We start from the raw sequence: 22543 nt of genomic DNA on the forward strand, positions 1-22543 counted from the left end.
GTCATGAACCATACTTCCCATTAGTGCTATAATTATTATACATACAAGAATTTGCTGAAAAGAAAGATTTTATGTTTGTTGAAGGACAACATTAAACTCCAATACAAATTCTCCTCTTTAGACTTGGTTTGTGACATCCCTCCTACATCACCTATTTCTTAGGTGTTTATTGCGTTTACTTGATCTTGATTGGTTTTTATTTGATTCACCTTCACCTTATTCACCTTCACACTAACTTCATACCCTCTCCCCTTCGAGATTGAGAAGAATCCTTCTTAGGATCTAAGGTTAGGAGATCCAAGGCATTCGGCATTCGAGTATAAGGCTTACTTGTGCATGAGCCGAGTATAGAATTCTGGGTTGTATTACAACTGAGCCTTGGGGTCCAGAGCGAAGGGTCGAGTACTTACGTGTGTGATGTAAGTGAGGATATCGGTTAGGAAATCACCAAAATTGACACGGCTAGCGATGTGGAGCTCCTCCTTGGTCAAGAGGCGATCAAGATATGGGTGTCCCTTGATGTGATCTTCCATGGGTCGGCCACAAAGGGTGGTTAACACTCTATATGAGGTGTGTGCAATGTAGGTTGGGTCGTACTCCAATGTCTTGATTGCATGGCGTTGCTCAGTGTTGGTCATGATTTGGCATCCTTCGAGTTTCCACTGCAATCGCAGAGTGTACCAGCTTCGTAAAAATGGGGAGTCGGTATCAGCTAATGCTTTCAACTCCTCGACTTCTTTGTCAGTGATGGAGGAAGTCACACGCTTATCGTAAGACGTAATGAGGCATTGTTTGATGGCTTGGTCTCTTGATATCTCAACACGTAGCAACTTGATAGTTGAGTGGGGTATTTTGACAAAGGCAAATTCGAATGTTTCCTAGGAACAAGGCATTGTGTGAACTTCCATCACTAAGGACTCTTGTAGTAGGCCCAAGTCCAAGTGGTCATAACTTAGAGCCAGTGACATGAACATGGCATCCAAGCATCTAAGACAATCAATAACGTCATCCCTTGTGTCTTCGGCTAGGTCTGCAACTAGAGTTAAGAATGATTCTACTCGTAAGATGGTTTAAGGCCTCCAGGTGGTTGGGGTTTGATGCGGCTAGTAAGCGCAGCGGCAGATGGTGGTAGTTGCCCATGACACGGTGGTTGAGTCCTGTGGATAAGTGTCGGAGTAATGACTACTACGGATGGGCTGCTACACTCAGATTGGACTTGACAAGTCTTATCATCATTACTAGGGGCTGAAGGGGGTAACGTTGTTTGGGGTTTGGGCCAATAGTCTTGCTCAACTCCTTGGAGCTCATGCATGGGTGAGTTGATAGCATGCAGGCTTAGGAAACGCTGCGGCTTCTGGTTCCAAGGTTCCACAAGGATCGGGTTGGTTAAACAAGAGGGTGGCATTTGAGTGATACCGTGGGCTGCTCTGGCCTTAGGGATCCATAGCCAGGCATTCCCCTCATAGTATCCTTGCGTGTGCAAGAGGGCTTTAGGAACCCATCTTGGCTTGATCATGCTTTGATCTCCGTAACTGTGTCTCGGCCTCCTAGGCTTAGAGTCTCTTGAGTTACGAAGACATGGGTGTCTAATCCTAGGTGGCGATCGCGGTTGTTTAGGCCTCCATTGAAACTCGGGTTGTTGGGCCTTAGCTTTTGCTAGTGTGAGCAAGGGCCTGTGAGGCTTGGTGCATGGTGGCTGAGGCCTATCCCCTCCGTGGACTTGGCTGCGAGTATTTCTATCGGTGGCCTTGAGGACTTTAACGGAGTCGCGTAGCCCTTACCGAAGGTTATATCAATACGGGCGTTGCCTATGGTGAGGTGGATGCGCTGCGACTCATAATCAACATTGTAGCGAGTTTTCTTCTTGAAGGTTTGTCCTAGCAACGACTTTGTGCCCGCATTTTTAGTGTTTGGAAATGCATATAAGATCATTGGTATAGTCTTAGACTCGATAGCAACAGCAATCCCGAGGAGTGCGTATGAGGAGCCCCCATATGGGTTTAATTGGGCATTAGTGGGCTGTAGTGGTGGTTTACGGAGTTGGGTCCAATGATTGTGAGTTAAGACATTGAAGTTTGCTCCCTCGTCGATCAAGGCATTGAAAGAGCATGTTTGCTTGGCAGTGACCATGATGTGGAGGTATGCGGGTTCTACGGCTTCCTCGTCCTCATCACCAATTTTTGTAATTGTGGTGACTCGTATCGTGACAGGGGGTTCCACCATTGGTGGCTCATGCAGCAGATGCATGGGAGGGTAGTACTTCTTAATGCAACTACCATTAAAGAAGTCGATGGCTTCGCCGTCTAGAGTCTTGAGCTCAACGTTACCAGTTCAGCTGATTGCATGAACCTTGAAAGGCCCAAGACCTCTAAACTTCATTTTTTGCTTATGTCCTTTGACTAAGTATAGGAGCACTAAGTCGCCCTGTTCAAAGTTGCATTGTTTGATATGCTTGTCAAACCAGCTCTTGCATCATGCCTTCTCGCATATGAGCGCATGAGTGGCCAGAAGGCATGCTTTTGAGAGATGTTCAAGCTCTACCAGGCATTGCGTCCATGCCTCCTTCCCTTCCCACCATTCTTGAAGTGCTATTCTTAGGCTAGGAACAAAGAACTCTACTGGTAGAATTGTCTCGATCCCATAGGTTAACCTAAAGGGGGTTTGACCCGACAACCGTTTTATAAGCTGTATGGTAAGCCCACAGGGCTGCCATCAGCTTGTTATCTCAATTGCTGCGTGAAGCAGAGACTACTTTGGTCAGGACATTTACAAGGATCTTATTTGTGGATTCTGCTATCCGTTTGCCTGAGGATAGTATGGAGAGGATTTTTTATGGATGATAAGAAAGGTGGATAGAAGATGCGCTATCACTTCATTGATGAAGTGCGTACCCTGGTCACTGACTAGTTTGATGGGGCAGCTGAACCATGAGATCACTTGTTCCCATAAGAACTTGGCAGTCGTTCTAGCGTCATTTTTGCATGTCGCTCTCGCTTCCGCCCATTTCATTAGGTAGTCTGTGGCCACAATGATATATTTGGCCTACAAATACTATGCTGCAAGACTAATGGGTCCTATGAAGTCGATTTTCCATTTTTTGAAGGGTTGTCGTGCAATGATTGTGGTTAACTCCATTTGATCCTTGTGAAAAAGCATGGGCCACCATAGTTGAGACTACAGCACCTTGTGGGCTGTCGTGTCTCCGCTAAAATGTCCTCCAGAAATTCCGCTATGCGCCTCTGTGAGTACATCGTGCATCTCATGCTCGCATATACATCTACGCAATAACCTGTCTTGCCCTAACCTATATAGTTGGCCTACTATCAATTGATAGGGCTAGATTTTGAGGATGAGTCGCCTAAGTTGAGCCTTTTCTATTGGCCGCTGAGGCAGTTTGTGCTCCAGTACATGGACGATGTCATCTGCCTCTAGTATGGTGTTAGATCAGCCTTGAATAAATTGCAAGAAAGGTTAAACAGATGGGCATTTGGCAATTCATCGGCAATGCCTTGTTCACCGGCCTCTCCTGTGGGAATGAGTGACATGTGGTGCTGCTTTCCCTTCCATACCACCACGAAGAAGTCAAATTCTAGAACTAGAAGGAGCCATCGAGCTATGCATCACCCTATAGCGCAGGGTTTGTTCACTAGATACAACAAGGCTTGATAGTCCACGAAGAAAGTAAAAGTCATAGCCAAAAGATAATGCCGAAACTTCTTTACCGCAAATATCATGGCTAATCCTTCTCTCTCAGTCGTTGAGTAGTTCATTTCTGTCTTAGTGAGTTGTCTGCTAGCAAAACTCACTGGATAGTTGAGCTTGTGTTCCCCACGTTGGCACAGTACTTCACCCATTGTGAATTTCGAAGCATCAATATGTACGTGGAAGGTGACAGTCCAATTTGGGGCTCATAAGATCGGTGCAGTAGTCAAAGCCTTTTTCAATTCCTCGTACGCTCATTGACATTCTTTAGTCCATTTGAAAACGATCAATAGCTTGTACAAAGGTCTAGCAATCAATGCATATTCGGCACAAACCGTCGATAGTGTTAGATATGATCAATCCCCCACCCTCATTAGGTGCCACCAATGATCCATGGTGCTCAAAGTTGTAAGGCCCCCATTATGAGGAGAAGCCAAATGTGAGCCTAGACATTGGTTGAGTCCTGACTTGTATATCAGATGAGGTCTATGTGACCGGATGGCAAAAAGGTGACCGGATGGCAAAAAGGTGACCGTTGTGGGTCTAATCTTTGGGTTAGACAGAGTGGTTAAGCTGGTAGCAATTCGAGGCATATTGCATCGAGTTGCGGGGTAAGGGAGTTAAAAGGGGCCCTATTTTGGGGTTCAGGGCCCTAGCCAACTAGTAGAGGCTTATATGGTAGGTTGATCAGGCCAACCTCACGGCCTTGGCAGGCTATAAAAGCTAAACCCCTTCATAGCCATCTATCACTCATCTTTCACCCAGTAAAAGTTGTTGTTCCAGCTAGCCTTAAGCTCTTCACCTATCTTCTGTCTAGATTGCCATCTAAGCTTCACACAGTGGAAGCGCACGGGTGGACAGAGCCATCTTTGTATCAGTTGTTTGGAGCTAAAGAATTTATTGATTCTCCTCTTTTCTGTTGTGTACTCTCTATCTCTATCTTAGATTTTGTTCGCTGCACCGTGTAATATTTTTACATGGTATCAGAGCCCAGGGGGCTCTAGAGATCGAAGAGTGTGCAAGAGGCAAATGCTTCAACAGCAAAGAGAAACTTTGTCAACTTATGAAAGTGGTTTGGGAGCATTAGGAAGTGGTGCAGGAGGTGGTGTTGCTGTACCGGCTATTCAAACACTGAGGATTTGTCCACCAACCTTCAGCAAAGGCAAGTTAGATGGTACAAACTACACATTGTGGAAGTTCAAAATTACAACTATCCTTGATTCTTATGAGCTTCTAGAGACTGTGCTGGGGACTGACGCAGAACCACAGCCTACACCCGACCCATCAAATCCTAGTGTGATGATTCCTCCGAATGCAGATCTTCTACGAGCTTGGAAATGAAGGAATGCAGATGCATTGTGTGCCTTAGTTACAAGCTATTTTGACAGTGTTCTAACTTTGATTCAACATACAACCAAAGCGTCAGAGGCTTGAAATGTACTAAGGAGTCAGTATGAAATACGAAACCAAACAAGGATTCAAAACTTGGAGAATCAACTAGCAGCGGAGAAGTTTGCTGAAGGAGAGACGGTTGAAGCATTCATCACTCGGATTAAGACTCTGCGCGACCAGATGGCTGGCACTGGGATACAAAAGACTAGCGAAGAGCTAGCTTGGAGGTGTCTTCGAATTTGTCCACAAAAGTTTGATGGACTAGTAACTGCCCTTAATATTCATATGAGACCTCAAGTTTTGACTTTTGAGGAGTTTTGTGCATTGTTAATGGAGGAGGAGTTGAGGCTAAAAGCCCGAGAAGGAAGCAACAATGGAGATGCTGCATTCTTTGCCAATGCAAAAGGCAAAGATGGTTCCTCCACCAAAAATGATGGTGACAAAAAGAAGAAGGGCGGAAAGAAGAAGTTTCAAGGAGAGTGCTTCTACTGCAAGAAGAAAGGACATGCAATCGCAGATTGTCGTGTCAAGAAGGTAGATGAAAAGAATGGTACCCTTAAAAGTAAAGGGAAAGAGACAGCCAATACGGCTGAAGCAGAGCTGGTATTATTCATGGCGACCATTGAGGAAGTGTGCTCCTCGGCAAAGAATCTACCACTGACTCATGGGTGTTGGATAGTGGGGCCTCCCGTCACATGACCAACAAGAAAAGTCTATACAGTTCTATGCAGCCTCTACAAGAATCCATCACTGTGACGGTTGGAAATGATGCTAAATGCCCTGCTGCGGGCACATGTACTATTTCTTTTGTTGCTGCAAATGGTGAAGTCAAAAAGCTTTCAAATGTGTTGTATGTTTCCAAAATCAGGAGAAATCTGTTATCATTTTTTGCTGCCATAACTGATCTTGGTCATGAAGTGAGGTTCAAGAAGACAGGTGCAAAAATTCTTGATAGTGCTGGCACAATTGTTGGCAAAGGAGAAAGAAGGAACAACTTGTATGAGCTAAGTGCTCTTATAGCCACCGCTGGAGTGGGCACAAGTAAGCTTTGGCATGAAAGGTTTGGAGACATCGGATTTGCAGTGTTGAAGGAGATGCAAAAGCAAGGTATGGTTGCTCACCTATCTACAATAATTGAATTGAAGGAACCATGTGAAGCTTGTATGATGGGCAAGTAACAGAGAAAGGCATTTCCACAAGAAAGCAAGAATAGAGCACAGGCTCCTCTAGAGTTGGTGCATGCTGACTTGTGTGGTAATATGCCTACACAGGCCTTGGGGGGATCTTCTTATTTTATGTTGATTGTCGACGACTACAGTAGGAAGATGTGGGTGTACTTCCTTCTGATAAGGCTCAAGCTTTTGGTAAGTTTAAAGAATGGCTAAAACTTGTTGAGAATGAAACAGGGAAAAGTGTGAAAAAATTTAGAATAGATGGTGGTGGTGAGTTCAACTCAAAGGATTTTGAAGGCTTTTGCAAGAGCAAAGGGATCAAGCGTCAATTGATGACGCCTCACACACCTCAGCAGAACGGTGTTGTGGAACACAGGAATCGCACCATTGTGGAGATGGCAAGATGCATGCTAAAGGGCAAGGGAACCATTTTTGGGCTGAAGCTGTTAATACTGCAGTCTACATTCTAAATCGGAGCTACACAAAGGCTCTCAAGGAAAAAACACCTCATGAGGCTTACACTGGTAAGAAACCATCTGTCTCACATTTCAGAATTTTTGGGTGTGAATGTTATGAACATGTTCCAAATGAGAAGATAAACAAGTTAAAACCAAAAAGCAGAAAATGTATCTTCTTGGGTTATATTGATGAGCAGAAGGCTTACAAATTATATGACCAAGAGGCAAAGAAGATCATCGCAAGCTGTGATGTGGTGTTCAAGGAGGAGCCGCATACAGTGGAGGAGGAGAAGGCAAGTTCTTCCACTTTATCATCAAGCGAAGAAGTAGTCTACTATGAACTTGTCCCGAGAGTTGTCCCTATCCTTAAGAAGGAGGAAGCATCATCTTCAGATGATGAGGAAAAAGTTCACCGACCTGACATCACCCCACCGGAAAAGCCATTGCCGCGTTGGGTGAAGCAGCTCTATGACCACAATAATCCTATGCCTGCATCTGTTGAGGAGAAGGCAGATGGACCAAGGAGGTCTCAGAGAATAGAGGAGCAAAGGAGGGCTTCTGCTCACATAGTCAATATGGCCTTGATGGTTGAGATTATGAGAGAAGTAAAGGAGCCAACTGACTTAGAAGAAGCACTTGCAGATCCATCATGGAAGGCTGCTATGCAGGCGGAGTATGGTAGCATAATGAAGAATGACACTTGGGAGCTAGTGGATCGACCAGCAAAGCGGAAGGTTATTGGAACCAAGTGGATCTGGAAGGTAAAGTACAAGGCTGATGGTACCTTAGAAAAGTACAAAGCTAGACTGGTTGCCCAAGGATTTTCACAAGTTGAAGGGTTTGATTTTCAAGAGTCATTTGCCCTAACTGCCAGAATGACCACTATTCGCACGGTACTTGTAGTGGCTGTCCACAAGAAGTGGCCAGTGTACCAAATGGATGTTAAGTCAGCGTTCTTAAATGGCGACCTCGAGGAGGAGGTGTATGTGGCTCAACCACCAGGGTTTGAGGCCCCCCATTTTGAGAACAAAGTGTGTAAGTTGAAGAAGGCATTATATGGGATAAAACAAGCCCCCATAGCATGGTACCAGCGGATAGATAAGTTCTTTTTAAACCTAAACTTCAAAAGATGTGCCTCAAATGCTAACTTGTATGTTTACAGGGATGGTAAAAAGTCTGTAGTGATTGTCCTATATGTGGACGACCTTCTTATTACAGGTGACTATGAAGATATGATCAACCAAACTCGAAAGGCTTTGAGTTCTGAGTTTGAAATGACAGACTTGGGCTTGCTGCATTATTGTTTGGGGATTGAAGTCTGGCAAGAGCCAGGAAAGATCTTCATCTCTCAGAAGAAGTATGCATGGGAGATCTTGAAGGCATTTGGCATGACCGAGTGCAAGGAGATAGCTACACCTATGGAGGTGAATGCAAAGTTATCCATCGAGGATACATCAACACTAGCAGACATTGGGAGGTATAGGAGGTTGGTCGGCAGTCTGATCTACTTGTGTAACACCAGACCAGATATCAATTTTGTTGTTGGTGTTTTGAGCAGGTTCTCAAACAAACCTCATGAGAGTCATTGGAAGGCTGAGATGCGGGTGCTTAGATACTTGAAGGAAACTCTTGACTATGGTATCACATACAGTTTCGAAACTTCTCTTGTGGGGAACTATGACTCAGATTGGGCAGGAGTCAATGATTCCAGGAAGTCAGTTTTTGGTTATTGTTTCTCTTTGGGTTCAGGAATTTTCTCTTGGATTAGTAAGAAGCAGCCAACAGTGGCATTGTCTTCTACCGAAGCAGAGTACAAGGCAGCTTGTTTTGCTGCATGTGAAGCAGTATGGTTGAGAAGGATTCTATGGCATATGGGAGTGCAGGATGAAGAACCGACTGTGCTAAGATGTGACAATCAGAGTTGCATTGCCATTGCCAAAAATCCAATGTTTCATGCACGCACCAAGCATATAGAGATCCAGTATCACTATGTGTGTGATTTGATAGAAGGTGGGATAGTGGAATTGGTCTATTGTCCAACAGAGGAGAATGGAGCAGATATCTTCATCAAAGCACTTATGAAGGATCTGCTTCAAGTTCATCTTCAAAGACACGGCATTGGGCCGAGGAGATAGTTCACCTATGGGTGGACATTGAGGGGGGGTGTTAGATATGATCAATGTCCCACCCTCATTAGGTGCCACCAATGATCCATGGTGCTCAAAGTTGTAAGGCCCCCATTATGAGGAGAAGCCAAATGTGAGCCCGGACATTGGTTGAGTCCTGACTTGTATATCAGATGAGGTTTATGTGATTGGATGGCAAAAAGGTGACCGTTGTGGGTCTAATCTTTGGGTTAGACGGAGTGGTTAAGCTAGTAGCAACTCGAGGCGTATTGCATCGAGTTGCGGGGTAAGGGAGTTAAAAGGGGCCCGTATTTTGGGGTTCGAGGGCTGCGGAAGCGGCCCCCCTGGCGAGGGTCTGAGGGCAGCGCCCCCGGCTCGATGGTAAAGGGAATATTCCCTGGCCGACTAGTGGAGGCTTATATGGTAGGTCGGTTAGGCCAACCTCATGGCCTTCGCATGCTATAAAAGCTAAATCCCTTCACAGCCCCATCGATCAGTCATCTTTCACCTAGTAAGAGTTGTTGTTCCAGCTAGCCTTAAGCTCTTCACCTATCTTCTATCTAGATTGCCATCTAAGCTTCACACAGTGGAAGTGCACAGGTGGACAGAGCCATCTTTGTATTAGTTGTTTGGAGCTAAAGAATTTACTAATTCTCCTTTTTTCTGTTGTGTACTCTCTATCTCTATCTAAGATTCTGTTCGTTGCGTCGTGTAATATTTTTACAGATAGTACCCTGTATGGCCTAGGAAGCATTGAACTTTCTTATATTTAATTGGGAGCGGAAGATCAACAATAACCCTGACTTTTGAGAAGTCACTGGCAATGCCATTCTTCGACACCACATGCCCTAGGATGCACCCATGTTTCACCCATGTTCAGGGAGAGACAATATAGGTGACACCACTCAAAGACTGCTTGAACTCTGCCTAAGTGTTCTCATCAAGTTGAGTGAACATACAAGTCATCCATGAAGACCTCCAATTCCTTGCGAAGCATGTCTTTAAATATGGTGCACATGAGGCATTGAAAGGTGGATGGAGCATTAGTCAACCTGAAGGGCATGACTATGTAAGCAAAGATGCCCCATTCGGTGGCGAAGTCAGTCTTATGCATGTCGGCAAGATGCACTTGCACCTGATTGTATCTAGAGAAGCCGTCTAGGAAGCTATAGGCCTCCTTGATCACCACTCTTTTGAGCATGTGCTCGCTGTACAACAATGGGTAATTGTCTCTCTTAGTGACAGCGTTCACCTTCTTGTAATTGACTCACACTCTAATCTTTCCATTCTTCTTTATTACTATGACTATGGTTGACACCCAATCTATGCGCTCGATTTTGTAGATGAATCTTGCTTTCATTAGCTTGTCAATCTCTTCTTTGACTGCATGAGCGTATTTTGGATTCATCGGGTATGGTCACTACTTGACCGGTGTTGCGTCTAGTGTCATGGGTATGTTATGGGTCACCACACTCGGATCCACCCCCTTAAGCTCCTCCAGGGACCAAGCAAACACGCCTACATACTCTCGTAAGAGAGCAACAAGACTTGTCTCCTCTTCCTCAGTCAAGTCATTGGCAATTAAGACCTGTCGGGGTGCCTCTCCTTCTTGTGCTAGGTTCACCTCCTTGACCTTGGTTTGATGGGTTCACTCGTTTGGCCTTGGCGTTTGGCACCCAATAGGATCACTACCCCGTCACCCTTCTTGAACTTTGTAAATATCCTTGGGAAATCCTGTGGCTTTCTTTGCTCCTCCGTTTGTGTGTCTCTAGGCTATTTTTTCCTATATTCCTTCAACTACCTGCACCTCAGGTGGACGGGTAGGTCCCCCTTGGTGTGTCTAGTCTTGGATGGTGGTCGAGGTATCTCCGGGTCGCTATTTGAGCTCACTTTCGACTCAAAATCAAACTCACCATTTTTGCTAGAAGAGGTGATTTCTCCTGGCGGTCGCAGTTCAAAGGGTGACTCTGCTCTAAGCAATGGTGTCATACCTAGTTGGGTTAGGCCTGCTCATTCGAAATCTATGGCTCCTGTGCGTTCCAACCATGTACGGTCACATTCCATGCGCATGACCCCTCGTTCCATCCTAAAGGCACCCTTTTTCTGTGGCCTGGAGTCCGCTCGTATATTTCTTGTCCCTCAGTGTTGTATTCCACCATGTCTATTTCACCCTTACTCTTGTCACTGAAGGAATGACAGTCTTCGTGCTCGTCCATGGAATCATCTTCATCCTCATCGTCCACTAGGTTCTGGCACAACTCTTGTCTTTGGTCGGAGATAAGGGCCCAATTGTACATGAGATTTAAGTCATGCACCTTGGTTCATTGCCACCTAGGTCCATCTAGCAGATCCTGGAGTGGCTTGAAGTTTGCTGCTGGATTGCCAGCTAGCATGCCAGTAAAATACTCCAGAATCTCTTGGAGTTCCTTCTTGTTAATTGGCACTTGGAATGTGACCCTCTTAGGTCACCCACAAAGGGTTCCTGCCATACAGATTGGTGTGGAGGGTGTGTTTGTGTGTCTTGCCAACTGTCTAGATGGCTTGTTTGTATGCCTCATGATCTGAGAATGGCACGTCGATCATAGCAAGGACATGCATCCAATCTTGCTCATCCTTCGGGCATGGGATATACTTGGTGAAGGGCCCATAGGGCTTTTGACCTGAGCATTTCCCTTAAGCATCGCGGAGATAGCATTCAAGTCGACTGGTGAGGTTTTCCAAGTGTCCATCTCTACCTTCACAGCTTCCGTCCTATTGCCCAAGAAGATTAAGTTGTTACCCCAATCCTCGATGAATCTGGCATTGCACATCCAAGGTCGGCCTAATAGGATGTCGTAGTCCACTCCCTTCATGACTATAAAGTCGACTGAGAACTAGACACCTGGGATCTTCACCGGCCAATTTTTAAGTACCCTGAATGGTTTCACTTTCATGCCGTTTGCTAGTGTGACATTGAACTTGGCGGTCTCCATAGGCATGTTTCCCCACGACTGAAGCACTGTGTGGCTTAGTACACTAACCCCTGCTCCTATGTCTACAATCCCCTTTCAAGTTGTGTTGCCCAGGGCTAAGACAGGTAGGACCGCATGTGTCTCGTTGCCTTCCCAGAAAGAATTAACGTGCAAGGACTTAGGCACAGAGTGCAGCGTTCGGCTTGGTATTTGTATCTCTCCATCAAGCTCATGTAGGTCTACAACAGCTTGCTCTCGTGATCCTTCAATGCATTGCTTCAGGTCTTGCCATAGGGTGGAATGCAACCTAAGTAGGTCTCCCAGACTCAACATCACAGGGGTAGTCACCAGCATGGTAAGGAGGTTGTTGATTGCTCACCTTTCTCCTATTTCGGATTGTCCTGGCCAATGGCCATGACCAATTTGTTGGCCTATAACGTTGAGGCTTTGCCTAAGCGGTACCGCTTGTGGTGCAGTTGCATCTCTTGCTTTCGGTCGAGGGGGTGAGACTGGCATGCTTATGCTGGAGAGATCTTTGATCTCATCCTCTAGGATGGGCTCTGCATCTTTTAGGTGATCTTGGACCTCTCTTACCCATTCCTTCACTTTCTCAATAGCCTCTAGTTGGTGCTTAGGATGCGGGTACTCCCCTACCCTAGCACTTCCCTTTTTGGCCATCTTAGGGGTTGAGGTTTCTGCCTTTGCATCAGTAACCTTCTTTCTTGCAAGTAGAGTGGTGGTAGTCTCGATTTTTAGCGTGATCTTAGCTTCAGGTTTCTTCTTTTTCCATCTACGGCTCTTCTTCCTGATCGAGGCTGCATTGAGGTTGCTCGGACCTGGCAAAAAAATGCCAACCTGCTTTGTCTGAGCTCGGGTCATGACACGCAATGGGATAGGTGTGGCCTCCCCATCAAGATTCTCGATGTCGAACAGCCCCAATGGGACAAATGGCACGTTGATTGAGCTTGAGGATGGTTTTTTCTTGGGACAATCAATGAAGAGGTGAGTGAGTCCACACTTTGGGCATCTTAGGTTTGCCTTATCTCTATTTGGTTGCTCCTGTTCAGGGCCTTGGATGACTGCAAGTCCAACAGATGATTGGATCTTGCATCTGCCCTCCTAGGCCTCTACCTTGGCCTCTTCCTAACACCATCACTAGCACTGGCCAATAGTCCATAAGGATTGTGTTTCCCTTGTCACGCGAGACGTATGGGTATATGTAAGTCTCTTCCTCATTTGGCTCCTCCACATAGTGGACTAGCGTGTTGGTGGATGAGTCACGTAGGGACTAGGCGGTCTTGGTATACCTGTAGGATTTATGTCCATTCTAGGAACAACCGTTTTAACGTCATTAGGCATAGGAAGGGCCAATGGGGCCGCCCTTCCAAAGAATTGTTGGGGTCTGCTCACTAGGTATGGTTGGCTGTAGGGTTGTGAGTAAGGGAGTCTTCTAGGTAATCTGCAATGCGGAATGTCGTGAACAAATCTACTGCAATTAGTGCAAAGTCATGACCTAGGGTCTTGACACTTGGCCGGTAAGTGGCTTCTGCCACAATACACTCATTGTACATGCACGTACATTGGTCATCTCAACATATCCTGCAATTTGGCTATCTCCATTTTCACCTCAATCAAGTCTTGGTTTGTCTTAGAGGCCTTCCCCTTGTCCTAGGCTATTGGACCTAATTGTTCGCTAGAGTCTGATGCTCTCTCCAAACTTTGCGAGTTGGTTTCTTCTGAATTTGAGCTCATGGAGCTTTGCTCTTTCAACTGGTCATCCAGTCGAATGGCCTCTTCAAACACCCTAGCTATCGAGTCTCGCTGCAAGCTTGAACTACATGCCAAGGCCTTATACAGCTCCTCGCTTCGTATTCCACTGATAAATACGGTGGACACCACTCTCTCAGTAGGCTATTTGCCCACGGGGATTCTCTTGAAGAGGCTCCTTACGTGGGTGACATAGTCGTGAATTTCCTCTTTCTCCTGTTTGACATTCATTAGTCTCACTAGCAGATGGTGAGAGTATCCGAGCTTGGAGAACCTCTTGATGAAGAGGTCTTTGAGGCCGTTGAAATCCGCTCATTCTTCTGCATGTAGACGCATGTACCAAGTCCTACCCTTGTTGCCTAAGCAAAGCCCGAATGCTTGAGAGCGTTGAGTCAAGTCGGTGAGGCCGTTGGCCTCATAGACTTGCTCGAATTGCTCCACAATGCTATATGGGTTGTCATGGGGTTGGTACTTGTCGAGTTGCTTTGCAACGATTGGGATTCTAAACTGGCCCTTAGAGCCTTGGTTTGTTCGTAATCCTGTTAGTAATGATGTTGCTAGTGTTGTAGCACTCTGCTCTGCTGCTGCAGTGTTATCGAGCAATTGCTTCATGAGAAGCTCACTCAATGTCAAGTCTCCTTCTAGGGCTCTCTTGCGATCGGTCTGATTCCACCTACCAGGTTCAACACCCGCTGTACCTCCAGTTCTATGTTCTGCCTTAAGCTCCTAGCACACTGGTCCTGGTTGTATTTCACTATGCCTTGTGGGCTAGCTTCCGTTCCTCCTCCAAGTCTATTATGATGACTTCTGTTGTTCACCGTGGTGCTCATATTGAGTGCACGCATCGTAGTTGCTTACCAACTGTTGGATCGCCTCTGGAAAAACTCTTAAGTCGAGTTCCTCGTTTGGCCTGCAGTTTGAGCTTTTCTCTGACATGATCGCGTTCTCATGCTCCACCAAGCTATCGATCAGGTTGCACAAGCTGGTGAGATCCACTTCTCTAGTGATGCTTACTTGGTCCTACTCTGTACCTTGGTAGTCCGTCTATGTCTTCGGATCTTCTCCTACTAGTGGGTTACTTGAGGTGTTTACTTAAGTGAGTTCCTTGACTTATTGCATCCAATCCTCAATTTACCCCTCCTCAATGTGTGTGTTATTTCCTATGCACTTGTGCTCAATCAGGCTTTCCACTGTCCTTAAGTGTACTTCAGGTGCGAAAATTCAGGGTGAGTGCAAAAAATAAGTGTCTAAATGGTTTATGTACCTCTCGCTTCGTTTTAGGCCTAGTAGGCTTGTTGACCCATGTTTGGCCATCTTGTCCATCTTTGGGTTATTCGTTCAAGTTACAGGAGCCGAGTGTGTCACTCGAATGTGCCGAGGACCGAATGGGGTTGTAGGCCGAGTGAATTCACTCGAGCGGGCTGAGGGCCGAATGGTAACTAGCCCGAATGGGCTGAGGGCCGAGGGTCGAGTCAAGAGGGCTGAGGACCAAGGCTAAGGGGCCGAGGCTAATGGGCCGAGGGCCGAATGGTGTTGTAGGCCGAGTGGGCCGAGTCAAGTGGGCTGAATGTCAACTTGTCCGAGTGGGGTTGGGCCGAGTCAGCATGGTGGAGGGGCGAATTTCAAAGTTGGTCCGAATGTTTCACTCGGACGGGCCTAGTGAAAGGTATTTGAGTGTAGTGGGCCAAATGGCTGAGTGGTCCAAGGGCCGAATGGCCAAGTGGTCCAAGGGCCGAATGGTCGAGTGTTCCGAGGGCCGATTCTGGGACTTGGCCCAGAATCACCGACACTCGGACAGGGCCGACGAGCCGTGTGCGACGACGGCCGTGTCGAAATGATTTCGTCGAATTCAATGATCCTCACAACTGCCGAGCACGGCGCCTTTTAGATCACAACAAATATATAACAGAGAGGTCCTAACGTACCTGAATCGCGTGGAGAGCTCCTCAATGGCAATATCAAATCGAATCAATGTTGGGAACACACTCTCACTCTCTCTCAATGTCAGGGCATGAAATGAGCTCTTTCCAGTCCCCTTGGCTCTTAAATCCCTTGTTCGATAAGGTTTTGGTGTCCCCAATCACTCACTTTTCGACATTAACATCCCAAGCACTCTTTTTTTCCCATTTTTGCATGACTTGTGCCCTGTTTTACCCTGTTTTTCAGCAGCAAACCCTACACTATTCCTATCCGGTTTCCTAATCCTATCCTACTCTAAATGCAACAACGGTCGAAGGCAAAAAACTGAAATGATTTCTCCATCTTTTCCAATCATCAAACCAACAAAATAACACGAAATACTTACTTGTTTCGAAGATTAAAAAACCCAAACTTCCTACCTACCTCAAGCTCCGGTTCGGGGATGAATCTCTTACTTCGATGCTTGATATGGGGCACGCGAGGGCTCAAGCTTGAATCCGTGGTCCTGGCAACAGAACCAAAATGTGGGAGTTTTTGCTATTGCTTCAAGTGTTCCAAGCGAGCTCTCATGGCTATCTCTCACCTAGCCCATGCGTTGTTGATCCTCTCGAGGTGTAGTGAGCTTACCTTGATGCCAAAACGAGTTGCCTCCTCCCTCACACAAGTCGGTAGCCCAACAATCCTAGATGCTAGCTCAAGCATCCTCAAGCCTCCTCCATCTCCAAGCTCCATTTTCCATAGCCACGTGCAAGGTAAGAGAAGGGAAGGGAAGAGAGAGGAAAAGAGAAGAGGAGATGGTGGAGCTTCACCCTCTTGATTCCTCACTTCCACACACTCACTCACTCCCTAACACTCACACTCCCTCCCTCAAGAGCATACACACTAGCAAGAAGAAGAGAAGAAGAGAAGAAGAGAGGACTCTTGTTAGCCACACACCAAAGAATGATCTTTCATTCACTTTTTGAATTTTATATACACAAACTCTAAAACCCCCATGGGCACCCATCCCTTGTTACATGACCAGCCATTGTGGCAAGGTCTCTTTTCCTAATTCCCTCTTCTTGCTTCATGCCTATACCCATCTATTCCTTTACAAGTGGCACACGAGGGAGTTTGGAACTCTTTTACAAGAGTTTTTAGAGTTTTTGAGGTGCCTTTCCTTTAAAATTGCTCTTTTTTCCTCAGTTTATTTTTTGAGGCCGTCGCTACGCCTTTGCTCTCTTTCTGTTCTTTTTGCACTTTTTCATTTATTTTTCCGCCATTCTAATTTGAGGTTAGCAACAACCTAGCTTGAGAGGGAAATTTGCACACCCCTCAAGTTTGGGATCCCACACATTTAAAGTTTAGGTGCATGTACCATTTCAAAGGCACAAGAATACAACCTTCAGCATGGTGTATTTGGCACATGTTACATGATGTGAAGGAAAATGTATGGCAACATAATGCAATGCAATTGACAAATTGGGACAGAGCTATGCTGAGCAAGATGTATGCTTCTTGTGGCATTTGTAACTTGGGTCAACAAGTTGGAACAGGGTATTCAATCAAGGTTCCATTCATTGGATCCTTATTTTGCAGCTCACAATGGGATTATTCAATCCTTTGGTTACTTGCAAAGGTTATTCTCAATTTTGGCAAATGTATGGAGTTCTTTTACAGGTCTACATAGTTTGTACATGCATGAAATTGATGGTACAAGTCATTAAATGACCAAAACAGAGCATTCACAAGTTGCAAGAAATTCCAGATTAGCTACAGTAAACAGTCTACATAATTTTATATACTTAATCATTTTTAATAGTTGATAGCTCATTTGAAAGGGGACAACCTAATCTTTATATAGATCCAAAAAGTTAGTCATTTGGATCACTAGAGCTCAAGATATTTGAGTTTTTCTTCTGCTGTACACCCAAGACATGACGTCATCTATGGCTAAAAATAAAAGAAAGGAACCCATAACGGATACTATGAGTGAAGGTTTAAGGGACTATTAGCTGGATAAAGAGTGTGAAGCTTCACAAGAGGCTATTTACCATGAGAACCATGATAATGAGGAGCTAGATATAAGTTCAACACATGCTGCAGTAAACAAACAAGTGATGGGATTGGTACTACTCATGTATCTACTGATTCTAACAATTTTCAAAAACTCTCCAACAACATAAAGGACATGAAATTAGGCATTGACAAGCTTGTCAGTCTCTTGAGTGTGAGGATATTACCTACAACTATTCCAAATGCTCCAAGTCTTCCCATTGTTCAAGAGCAACCAAAGACCACAACTTCCAAGGTTGTTGGACACTATGAAGTTGGAGAGCCATCAAGAGCTCAGCTCTCTCATTTTTAGCCTCAATTTTAGCCCCTAAATCAACCCAAGACCTACACTAGCCCTCATGGATAGGATTTGGAAGATAAGGCTCATGCTAACTCAAGGCTTGATGATGACACACATGGATGCCATCCTTTTTACAAGTCTTTTTATGGACATCAATCTACTATTCCTAAATCTACACATGAAGAGAATGCTGAAGAACAAAGGTCTTATCATGGTCAAGCAAGTGGTAATAATTTTCATGGGCAGCACCATTACATTGGATATGGTCATGTAAAGTTAGCTCCAAATTCTCTTGGACAGCAACATCAAGTCAACAATAATCATGTAAATAATCAGCATTCTAAACAAGGTTCTCATTCAAATAAGTTTTGGCCTCATCAAATAAGTGGACATCAACCACCAATGAATGCCACAATGCATTATAAGGCTCCCTAGCTTTCCTTCTTGCACCTATGCTTGATGGGTTGGGACGCACAGATGCACCATTAATTGTGCACATTGACATACTCCCTCTAAACCATCCCTCTTATCGATTTCTAAACTGGATATGAGATATGGGTTTCAATCCTTCCCATTGAGTGATATGAGTCATGGGGCGAGCGACTAATCTATCATTCCAACATGAGTGACTATCAAGATGAGTGTTTTATTCTTCATCATTGACACCTGAATCAGAGCTTCATCAACAATGCTACCTCCCTGGGTGTTGTTGCATGGTCCTTGCCATGCTAGACGAGTGTGATGTGGCGAGTCATGGTACCTCTTGCTAATAACTACGACCCTTCATGTGTCAGCGACAGTTCACCTCGACCATATGCAAATCAAGCCAAGTTTTTCTAACCCTATCCCTTTTGTTTACAAGAATCAATCATGTTTTAAGTGTGGTGATGTACGGATATGGATCATGGTCAAGTGGTAGGCCCATGTTGATTAGTCAACCCGATCTATTAAGATCTTAAGTGTGGGGACTCGTCCCTGCACGTATGTTTTGCACATCCTCATGGAAATATCCCTATTTGATGATTCAAGTATACCATGTCCTGATCTTGCCCTGATGGGGTGCCTTCCCCACCTACACGTCCCATTTTCACCTTGTTCCTAGGGCCGTCCCTTGTCCGATTATTCGCATCCTTTGTTTTGTCATTTTTCCATGTGAATGCACCCTATGTTCACCAAAATTAAAATATGATCTTATCGTCTTGTTCATCCCTTTGAATTGGATACTTTTTCTTTTTACAGCCCCTAGCTTCAAGCCACGGTTCATGAGTTATTAATTTTTGAAGACTTTTCTACAAAATTGACGTGTGTCCATGCAAATGCACATTTTTGCATTAGAACAGTGATATGATGTGATATCCTTGACCTACACCTTTCGCTTTACCTTTTTAATTTTTATTGCTTGTCATTCCGAAGCACGGTTTTTCCATTATTAATTTTCTCATATTTTTGGGTATTATTGTGTTTGATTTTAGCTCTTTTTCCATGTGAACTTGCCCTATTTGCCCCGAATTTCGACTCTGATTCAATAGCCTTGTCTGACTTGCTCCCTTGCACACTTTTCTTTTTCCTCCAGCATGTTGTGGCCCACTGATTTTATGTTATTAATTTTTCCATGTATTTTTGTGCTTATTTTTCCATGTGTACTACCTTTCTTCCACTGGAATTGCATTTTGACTTCACAACCTTGTTGCTCACTATTTCTCAAACTTTTTCCTTTTTGTTGCCCTGTGTTTCGACTTACGGATTGTTGGGAATTAATTTTTTTTCGAAATTTTGGGAGTGTTTTTACTGTTTTTTCCATATGAACAGGTCCTATTCTTGTCAAAACTATGTTCTAATGTGATAGAGCAGTGCACCTCTTCACTTTGGATGATTTTTCTTCTTTTTTCATTTTGTTTTGACTGATAGATATTGTGAAATTATTTTTTGTTTAATTTTTTGTGCTTGGTTTTTTATATTTTTTCATAGTGAATCCCCCTTTTTGTTGCTAAACATGGTGGTCACATTGTCCATATCCTTCCTCTCATCACCACCTTGCCCAAATTTGCTTTTTATGGCATCTTGATGCGATGCCTAGATCTCTCCGAATTCATATTTTCATTTAATTTTGTATTTTCACCCCTACATGTCGCATCAACAATCAAGTTTTTGCCTCGATCCACGTGTCTAGTTTTTGCAGTGTCATAATCAAGCATTTGGATTTTTCGTCATGGTCAATCACTCTTGTTAGTGCAATTTTTTTTTACCCCTTGCCCACATTCATGTGCAGAATGCGGGAGGGTTCTAATTATGAAAAAAACCACCAATTTTTTAAAAAAATAATGTAAAAAATCTATTTCCCCCACCACCCCCTCCTTCCTCTTCCCCTTCTCTCTCTCTCTCTCTCTCTCTCTCTCTCTCTCTCTCTCCTCCTCCTCCTCCTCCTCCTCCTCATGCCTCATCTCGTCCTTCTCATTCCTTCTCCCCCACCTCCTCTCCTACTCCCCTTCTTTTTCTACACCCCTTCTTCTCTTCCCTCGCCTCCATCTCCTCCTTCCTTTCCTATTCTCCATTCGTCTCTTGCCCCATCTCCTCCCTTCCCTTCCCCTCTTCTTCTCTTCCCAACCTCCTTCCCTCCTCTTCTTCTCTATCTTCTCCATCCACCTTCTCCCCATCTCCTCCCTTCCCTCCCCCTCTTCTTCTGCTCCCCTTGTCCTCTCGCCTCCCTCCCTCCCCTCTCCTCCCTCCTTCTCCCTCCCTCTCCCTCGCTGTTGCTACACTCGTAGGAACCACCATGCCACCACTGCCGAATAGCCCACTACCCGCCGCAGGTTTGAAGTCACCGTCGCAAGAATCATCGCGCCACCTTGTCACCGAACAGCGAGTTGCCTGCCATGAAGTTGTCGCCGCCGTCGGCCTGTTGGTCATCCTGCCCCACTAGCCCGCGCTGTCCCCTCCATAGCTCTCCATCCCAAGTGACTGCCCAATGGCCCCTCTCCCCACCCACCATATCTACCCCCTCTAGCTACTCTCCCCACCGACCTTTCCTACCCACCCCCAAGGCCCTGCCCACTCCCCCTACCCACCTAACCCCAAAGGTCCCCCCCCTCAGCACTATCTCCCACAGGGTCTTTAAGACCGCAGGGATTTGGGATCAACGGTTGTCGTTGACCCCCCTCATCACGACCACATCACGAACGTCGATCCACATTCAAGTATACCCATCCTAAATTCGTGAGCCCACTCACAATTTTAAACCCATCTAGCTGGAAAAGTGCTCGTCGATGGTACTAGGGAGATGTGTGTGCGCATGTGAAACTAGAGACGTCTTAACTCCTTATAATTGGGAGGGGCCCAGAGAATGTAGCGTCGCCAACGAACAGGGTGGCCTCGACACGTGTGCGCATGCGAAGTTGCAGATGCATCTTGTTTCTCATGAATGCCGTTTCTTCCGTTCTCTCTCTCTCTCTCTCTCTCTCTCTCTCTCTCTCTCTCTCTCTCATACCCACAATAGTGTGCGCCATGCTATCACCTTTGATATAGCTAGTAGCTATGGACCCTGGAGTCACTAGTGCTCTCCAACAGGTTCAAGGACGCTAGAGGTGCACACTCGACCTGGGGCTAGACAGCCAGCTAGACCCTCCCTCTCTTAGTTTGGCGTCTTCAACTGCATTGCAGGCTTGCTCAGCTAGCCCTAGAGGCTGGAGGCACGCGCTCGCTGCTTGGGGCTGGTCTATCGTCTTCATCTGCTTCACAGGAGGCTACAGCGTCCTCGATTTGCCGTCCACCATCGAGTTGCGAGCGTCGAGCACCTCTCTCCCTCCTTGAATCCCTCCGGTGAGTTTAGATCTAGGTTTTGTAGTGCAAAGAGCTACCAAGTAGCTTCATGCTTAGGCGAGCACCCTTTATTTGACATTGATTCGCGACTTCGTAGTTGTGTTTTGGTAGGAGGTGCCCATTTGCTGAGGCCCCCAGTTTATCCTTTGCTTCTCGGGGTCTACACAGGTCGTTCTACACTAGACCCTGTTCTTCTTCGCCTACACAAAGCCCCTTCTTCTTCGCCTACACAGGCCTACACAGGTAGAATAGGAGGCGCCCGTTCTTCTTCGCCTACACAGGCTGTCACATGAGGTGTCTATTCTTCTTTGCCTACCTAGCTGACCCTACATGCGTGGTAACACCCTCTCTACGGACTAGTTAGCTATGACAAGTAGTTCCTCTCTGTGGATTGGTCACGTGCAATTTCCATACATGTCTTTGTAAATCGCAACCCACTCAAGTGACATCTTTTGCCCCATTTACAAATTTGATTCTGCACACTTGGAGCGCACATTTGTGGTCAACCACGTCCCATTACCTGCAGCGTGGGAGAGCACATCGAGGCCTACGACTTGTGGCTAGTCGCTGTTCGAGCGCGCTTTGTTGAGCTTGGGGGAGCCTCTGTTTATTGGTTTCAGGCTAGGACAGAAGGTAATGATCCTCATCATGTTGTCTTCTTCATAGATGTCTTACGCTTCACTGTCTATGTCTCAATATGCAACAAATGAGGATCCTAAATTCTATGTGTGTTGAAGCCATATTATGTATTCTTGGTGCTTTTGAAGGATTCAAGGCAGTACGATGGATTAGAATGTTGTAACCTTTTCATGTCACCAAGTAATGATTTTTTATCTATTCATAAATTGCCACACCTTGTCTCATTTTGTCTTGATCTCTCACTCTTGGTTGATTGCCTCGATCA

Source organism: Lygodium microphyllum, chromosome 6 (genome assembly GCF_053477565.2).
Source record: "Lygodium microphyllum isolate KBCC chromosome 6, Lygodium_microphyllum_v1.1.10, whole genome shotgun sequence".
NCBI classification, from domain to species: domain Eukaryota; kingdom Viridiplantae; phylum Streptophyta; class Polypodiopsida; order Schizaeales; family Lygodiaceae; genus Lygodium; species Lygodium microphyllum.